Here is an 8,806-nt window from a genome sequence, read left to right as displayed (position 1 = left end):
TGCTAAAACGTCTCTTAGTGACACCAAAGCTGTACGAAGGCGCGAAAGAGGTGTTGTAACAAATTTTCCACGTGCACAAACTTGTACTTAAACAAAATCACCATCTCGATTACTCTCATGGTGACTGTGGCACGCAGATATCGAATATTGTTGATTAGCGTTGGGTGCAGTTTTCCGCATGGTGTTTGCGTGGAGAAGTGTAGTGTTCGCTTCACTCAGCTATTCTGCGCTAATATGCGATGATAACTACGGGCAACTAAAAAAGTTTTCTTCTTTGCATGCCATTGAAATCCCCTTCATGGCATCACTATACTGATTTGGCTACAGCTTAGTCATGGTACCCTGTTTGGTTTAGGTTTCTAACGAGGTGTTTCAATGCAGCCGGCCACAATTTTTTACCAGAGGGTTTCTGAGGTAAACAGAAGCTTTTTGCGCCGTATTAAGACCAGTGTTGACGTACGTCACATGCCGGCGATTCATGTTAGCTACTAAAATGATTAACTAAAATCTACTAGTTAGTCATCGAACGATTGAAGATAGACACCCGATTACAATTAGGGATTTGTAAAAGCCAGATCAGTATTGTGAACTTCGAAAACCCGACTGCTCTCGCCTCTGCAGCTCAAGTAATTAAGCCATTCCTCGCGCCACTTTAAAAACCGCACGTCTGCGGGGAGCGCAAAGTGACGTCAATATACTCGTGTAACTCCTGCACGCACGTACCATACGGTAATCTGTGCACCGGCCGTGCTGCAGCGCTCCCCGTTACTCGCAGTAGCACTGAGCCAGCGCGGGAGGGCTAGAGACTGTGGCGTGGTACCTGCGTCACGGACCTGCTTCACGGAATGACGCTATTTGACTGACATCGGTTTGTGCTCATCGCAGGCATGGTTTTCGAACAGCGCAAAAATGACCTAAATTTGTTGAGCCACAGTGGCGAGGGTAATCGCGTTTTCGATATTCTAGAAACTCATACAAATAATACAAACGGCGGCTACAAAATTCTAATTGTTACTGATCATCTGTCGGTAATAATTAAAAGTTCATTATTACAAATCGGTTAATCAATAAACTAGGTAATATAAATCGCTTGTTTTTCGACGCCTACCAACATTAGTATTAGTTTGCTTCTGAAAGCTCCTCTTTACCTTACAAGCCGTACTTTAAAAAATAAGCGGCCGCGTGAACTTAAACATTGTATATGCCAGAACATTAGGTCCCCATCAGTGTTGTCGTTGACTGGTTCGGAAAACTAACCGAAATAGAGCTGAAATGTAGCCAAACGTAGAGAGCCTTTTTTATTTCGACGCGAAATTTGTCACCTTCGCTAGAAACTACAATAAAAAGCTAAACAATTGTAAGTTGCCTATTGGTATAGAGACCAACATTACATGCTGCCACTACTCGAATAGGTCATGTTTAATAGCAGAATATGGCTGGGAACCTCGCATGTTGACAAAGGTTTACCTTGTAGCTTTCAGCCAAATTCGGTCTTAGTATTGCTGCCAGTTACTCCAGCTTGACCTTGCTCCAGTCTTCAGTTTTTGGGAAGACAAGCTGTGAAAAATTACGCATCGACTCCGCGTTTCTCATCAAAAGTGTCAATATATTGAGGTGGGGTAAAAGCCACGCTGCAGCTGCAGCGTTCGGATTCTTTTCAATTCAAATCATGGCCTAATCATCACATGTGGGAGCACGCCATTTATTTTTATCAAGCAGCCCAAAACCTTCTAATCCCAATCATGCTACTTTATCGAAATCGGCATTTTAAACATGAGCCTATTCTGTGGAGACGACCAGCAGGTGCTGCATCGTGTACTGAATTCTACTGTGTGTGCAATGTGGAATCGGATAGGCTAATCGGTACTCTCCGCCATGACAACCAAAAATGTGAATCTTTCAGCGACAAGCAAGTACTGCATCGATTGCCCATTTTTCTTGCTGAAAACAAGCTATGCAGTAGGACCAATGTATAGATTCTACAATAAGTTCGTAGAGCAACACCCAAATAAAAGAGATCTGAATAAGCATCTCTAAATGTAATTTTATTACTACTCAAATTTTCCCCTTGAAGTGTACAAGCCACAATATTTTCTTTTCAGTCTTGCGGTTTATGTCATTTTTGACACTAGGGCCACAAGTCACAAAAAAGCAAGTACATGAGAGGAACTCTCAGACTCAGAAACTGATCAGTTGTCTCTGCAATTTTCACAAATGGTCTCTCTATCATCCCTGAAAACAAGCTTTACCATAACTGTACAGTTTTTCATTTTTGGTTATTTACGGCATCGCAAAATATTTATTATGGTAGGTGCCGGTTTTCAAATTGAGAGCACTTTGTGCTATTCCGAAAACCTCATATGGTGCTCAGTGTTTTCTATATGGTCCTATCAAAAAACCGTTCGACCTCGCCGGATTTTTTCCGGGGTGCTTTCATGCTATTCAAAAAAAATTACTTTGCAATTGCACATTTTGTATATTGCTTCAACCTAGAAAACAGCCTACGTTTCACACGAACGAACAAAATATGCTCCCGCCGCTTCTATATGGCACTACATGCCATTTTTCAAGCATTTCTTTAACATGAAAACAGTGCATGCCATAATTGATCTTTCTAGTCTTTGAAATCACACAAATAAGAGTTCAGGCGTCATTAAACTAAAATTTCATTGCATGCTCTATGACTTCGACCACGAACCATGCCTCTTATATTTATATGTTACTTCATGTTGGCAGGTAATGTACTGTCAGCAACCAACGAAACGCGAAGAAAACTAAAATGACCACAACGACAAGTACATGTTAATTCATTAAGACAAGCCCAAGCGAGGTTTGTTAACACTTCTAACCGACATGCTTCACATTTCGAAGTGAACTTGACCTTTAATTCTGAACTTCTTCCGGATAACATTTTCTTACTGTAATGTTCACGTTTCACTTTTCATCTCACTTTATTTGTTGCTGATAATACATTTATTCTTCGAGCGAAAGACAAAACGAAGGCAAGTGGTGTCTCACAGATTGGGCCATAAAATGAGCGCCGCTGTGGGTCTTATGGGGGCCGCCTATGCACACCCCTGTGACGCAAATGTAGGTGCTTCAACGGTTCCCACGTCGGCCCCCATAAGGTCTGCCTACAAACACCGTGATCGTACTTTTGAGGACCAATACAGACAGTGCATGTGCTGCTGCCCACATTCGGCCCTCATTGCCTAATATTGCCACTCTACTAACTCCTATAGTGGCGCCGTATTACGGCTAAACTGTGTTAGCTGGCATTTGGCAAGCCTTGAGCCATCTCGGGGCTAGATGTTTTCTCGTCTTCATCTCTCGAGCTACCTGCTGCTTTGCGCGTTCCAACAGCGTCTTGCGCGTACAAGTAAACTAGCCCTGCGTACGTCAACCGTTCTTCGGTGACATATTTGGTGGAGCCGCTGGGTAACGGAACATGTACGCTGACCTCGAGGACACTCTTGTCGTCAATTCTTAACGTGTGGATACAATACCAGTCCACAAGGCGAGCCGCAGCCTGCGAGGCCTACAACCAGAGTTCGGGCAGCTCACAAGATCAGTAAGGCCATGACGTCCGCAACGGCTAGCTAGACAAGTCAGCATTCCGGGAATTCCCCGTGGTTAGTTCTTCACACGCCTCGGTCGTCCCCATCATTCCATGGTGAGAGGTTTGAGGACGTCGAAGACTGTTTGGCCAGCTTTTACTGTGTGGAGGGCTTCAACGAGTGGGACGGCGAGCGCAAATTACGGAACGTGTACTTCGCACTACAAGACTCGGCCAAGACGTGGTATGAGGACCGCGAAGCTTCCTTCACTAACTGGGGGATCTTTCGCCGAGAGCTTTTGGCCGCGTTCAACACCAAGAAATGAAAGGAGAAAGCTGAAATCGCCTTGCAATCGAGGTCACAGCAGCCGAACGAGAGCGTCGCTATGTTCATCGAGGACATGACGCGACTCTTCATTAGCACCGACCCTGCTATGCCCGAGGCCAATAAGGTACGCCTCTTAATGCGCGGTGTAAAAGAGCAATTGTTTGCCGGACTGGTACGTGACCAGCCAAGAACGGTGCCGACTTTGCCAAGAAGGCAACAAGCATGGAGCGTTCTCCGCAAGAACGGGGCGCGCACTACGTCAGGCTAGTGTAGCAGAAGCTCACCACAGTACGCCCAAGTCGCTACCCACTGACGAGCTTCGAGAGCTTGTGAGGAGCCGGGTGCGCGAGGAATTCGACAAACTTCGCTTCGAAGCTCCACAGACCAGCGTCGCTGCCATACCGGACGTGGTCCGAGATGAAGTCCGGCGAGCTGTTCAGTCGCCACCAGCTCCGCAGCCGGCTCCCTATGTGATGACATACAGTCAAGCAATACAAAGTTGTCCTAGGCCAGTGAGACAAGCCTTTTCCCCCATCGCTCCTGCGCCTTCACTGCGGTACCCAAGTGCAGCTGTAGCCGTCGTACCACAGGAGCCCCGGTCCACCATGAGCAAAGCGCGCGTTTGACGTACGCCAAAAAATAGGCCGCTTTGCTACCACTGCGCGGAGCCCGGCCACATCCTCTGTCACTGCCTCTACCGCAGAATGCGCTTAAGGGGTTTTCACCTGACGCACCTTGACCACGCTACGAAGAACGGCCACAGGACATCGAGAGGTATCTGTCCGATAAAGTGCAACCAACGAAGTTTCGCGGTTTTCTTCGCCAAGCCGTCCCTCCTTTTCTAGTCAGTTTTCTAGCGCTTCCCAAATCGGGAAAACTGAAGACGGCGTCCCCCGAGGGTAGGGCCGCCGCTACTGGATCAAGTCAAGAGCCTCTACCCGACGATCGGTGGCTACGATTCGACCGACGACAACCTCACCCGGCGACCTCAACGACAACGACGTGCTGTGACCGACTGGAGTCTGCCAAAATCCCAGAAATCGCTGATAATCGCGATGTGGCGGCACTTGTGGATGCAAGCGCTGATTTTTTGTAATGAGCCGTCGGTTAGCCGCGGTCCTCAGAAAGGTTCTGACCCACAGATCCGCACCGCTGGCGCCCATTTGGTTACGGCAATTGGCGTCTGCACGTCACGAATACAAATCTGCGGTGCTACTCTTCCTGGTTGCTTTGCTGTGCTGCCCGAGTGTTCCTAAGACCCGATACTCGGTTTGGATTTCCTTCGGGAGTACGGTGCTGTCATCAGCCTTCAGGAGTTGGTCGTGACATTTTCCACTCAACCTCCTGTTGACGGCGATCCCTAGCCACGCGGGACTAAGTTACGCGTCTTTGACGACCACGTATTGATGCCGTCAAGAGCTAGCATGTTTGTTACTGTCGATTGCGAAAACATCACCGGAACTCGTGGCATCGCTGAAACCAACATGTCGCTGCTCCCTTGGTCGGCAAGTCTGTGTTGCTCGCGGAATTGTTGAGCTCAACAAAGGCCGATCCAAACTCTTGGTGACAAATTTTGGCTGTGAACATAAGTGTTTGCCTGGCAAAACAATTATTGTGTATTTCGAAGAAGTCAGCGAATTTGCCGGACAGCACGCTTTGTCCGAAAGCTCGGCATCCTTGTAGCACCGACCACTCCTATAAGAACTGACGTGAACCCGAACCTCCCGTCTAATACGAAATGCTGCCTCGAAAGCGTTTTTCAGTATTTCTGTCACTGCTTTGCTTCGACCTCTAAGGTCAGGCAGACAGCGCTCACAAAGCCACGAATTTTTAGTCGACGCGGACCAGCGGCCGTTATGTCAGGCGCCTTACCGGATCTCTTCAAAGGAGCGTGATGCCATTCGCCGCCAAGTTCAAAAAATGCTTCAGGACAACGTGATACAGCCGTCGACGAGCTAGTGGGCGTCGCCTGTTGAGTTAGGGGCAAAGAAAGATGGAACCCTACGGTTCTGCGTTAATTACAGGCGTTTATACAAAGTCACAAAAGAGGATGTTTATCCTCTGCCGCGCATTGATGACTCCTTGGATCGGCTGTGCCACGCAAAGTACTTCTCATCTCTAGATTTACGCAGCGGCTATTGGCAAATCAAGGTGGACGAACGCGGCCGGGAAAAGACCGCCTTTATTACACCGGACAGTCTGTACAAATTCCGGGTGCTCCCTTTCCGCCTCTGCTCTGCTTTTCCAACCTTCCAGTAGATGATGGTCACCGTTCTTGCCGATCTTAAATGGCAGGCCTGTCTCGTGTACTTAGAAGTCGTTGTCATCTTTTCTGATACGTTCGAAGAGCACCTCGGAAGCCTGCGCACTGCGTTCGAAGCAATTCGGTCGTCCGGTCTTTCTCTGAAGCCCGAAAAGTGTCACTTAGCGTTCGAAGAGTTGAAGTTTACGGGCCACATCGTGAGTGGTAAAGGTGTTGGCCCCGACCCGATAAGACAGCCGTGGCGCCTGCTTTTCCTGTGCCTAGCGATAAGCGAATCGTGAGCAGCTTTCTGGGTCTCTGCGCCTATTATCGGCGTTATGTGCGGATCTTCTTCCAGATCGCTGAGCCCCTCACCCGCCTCACGAAAGATTCCGAGCCGTTCTTCTGGGGCCTGGGGCAACAGAAGGCCTTTGAAGACCTTCGATCTTGTCTCCAAATTACGCCCATCCTTGGACACTTCGACGAATCAGCCGCCACTGAACTGCACACAGACGCCAAGACCATCGGCCTCGTTGCGGTCCTTGTGCAGTGGCAGGATCGTCTCGAACGCGTAATCGCATACGCGAGCCACAGCACGTCACGATCTGAGGCAAACTATTCCACCACCGAAAAAGAATGCCTGGCCATCGTGTGGACAGTGACCAAATTTCGCCCGAACTTATATGGCCGCATTTTCAGGGTCGTCAGTGACCACCACTCGCTGTGTTGGCTGGCGAACCTCAAAGATCCTTCGGGACGGCTTGCACGCTGGAGCCTTCGACTTCACTTCACTTCACTTTATTTCCTTAAAGTCCCTCGTGTGAGGGTATTACATAAGGGGTGGGACACATATCGATTTAACAACAGAAAAAGTAGACAAAAATTGAACGAGTTATACAAAGAAAAATGATTATCGTGATGCAAGCAATCGTGTAATTTGGTTAAGAAACATAGTTTGGCATGTGGAGGCGGCAAGGTCATGGGGAAGGCCGTTCTAGTCGCTAGCAGTCCGGGGAAAGAATGATGAAGGAAAAGTTTTTGTGCGTGCTCGTGGCCGAGATACCTGCTGCTGATGTCCGGTGCGAAGAGTAAAGCGTGGTGGGGGAGGGCATAAACTGGGGATAAACTAGCAATGTGGTGACGAAGTGCATGAGTAGGTAGATTGGACTGCGATTTCAGAGCTGATATGCTTATATCAAAAGAGTATGAGGAATGAATGAATCTAGTTGCCCTATTTTGAACTGATTCAAGTGAGTTAGTAAGGTATACTTGTTTCGAAGACCAGATGGGCGATGCGTATTCTAATTTTGATCGAACTAGTGATTTGTATGCGAGTAGCTTAACATGCTGGGGGGCAGAGTGGAGATGACGCTTTAAGAAGCCAAGCGTTTTGTTAGCAGATGAAATAATGTTCGCGATATGGCTATTACACGTGAGGTCATGACTAAGATGAACACCGAGATATTTATATGATTGGACAGGGCCGATAGGAACGTTAGAGATAGAGTAGGGGAACAGGAGAGGATTACTGCGACGGTGGAAAGATATATACATGCATTTGTTTATATTAAGTGTCATTAGCCAGTCGTTGCACCAGTTTTGTATCAGATTTAGGTTATCTTGTAGGGATTGCTGGTTAACGGAGTCAGTAACTGTTTTGTAAATAACGCAATCGTCGGCAAACATCCGAATATGGCAATCTAATTTCTGAGGTAGGTCGTTAATATAAATTAGAAACAAAAGAGGCCCTAGGGCGGATCCTTGGGACACCCCTGAGGAAACTGGTAATAAGTGAGACATTTGATTATTAATGACGACTGATAGGAAACGGTGAGTCAAAAATTCTTTTATCCATGCTAGTATGTCAGGATGCAAGCTTAGGCAGGAAAGTTTCAGAAGTAGGCGGTTGTGGGGTACCTTGTCAAAAGCCTTAGCAAAGTCGAGGAAGATTGCGTCGGTTTGGAGGTTAGCGTCAAGGTTGGCATGCAGGTCATGAACGAAGATAGCTAATTGAGTTTCACTGGAGTATCCTTTACGAAATCCGTGTTGTGATGAATGGAAGAAATTATTTCAGTTCAGAAACTGCATTGTTAAAGAGTAAATGACGTGTTCCATTAGCTTGCAGGGTATGCTGGTTAGTGATATGGGGCGGTAGATAAGTGGCGAATCTATTTTACCCGACTTGTGGACTGGAACGACCTTCCCCACTTTCCAGTCGTGGGGTATGATACCCGTTGAAATGGACTGCGCGAACAGTAAGCATAAGAACTTGGCAGATGCATAGCGAGTGTTCTTTAGGACTTTTGTGTTAATTCCATCAATGCCGGTGGATGAAGAAAGTTTTATTTTATCTATTAGAAGGGATATGCCGGTTTCTGCGAACGTAACGGTTGGCATTGCAGTTGTGGGGTCATTGGTTGTCATGAGGGGTGGTAGTTCTTGTTCTTTAGTGAATACAGATGCGAAGTCAGAATTAAATATGTTAGCGCACTCAACGTCCGAAATAACACGTCCAGAATTGTCAGTCAGGGTAACAACGCGCGAAGATTGGGGATTTAAAAGCTGCCAGAATTTAGTCAGGTTATTTGTAAGTATATTTGGTGAGTCGATATGATAAAAGGAACGTTTAGCGTTTTTTAGTGCGACCAAATACGCCTTTCAGCACCGTAATATTTTTCCC

This window comes from Amblyomma americanum, chromosome 9 (assembly GCF_052857255.1).
Source record: "Amblyomma americanum isolate KBUSLIRL-KWMA chromosome 9, ASM5285725v1, whole genome shotgun sequence".
Classification (NCBI taxonomy): Eukaryota; Metazoa; Arthropoda; class Arachnida; order Ixodida; family Ixodidae; genus Amblyomma; species Amblyomma americanum.
This window is presented reverse-complemented; position numbering follows the sequence as displayed.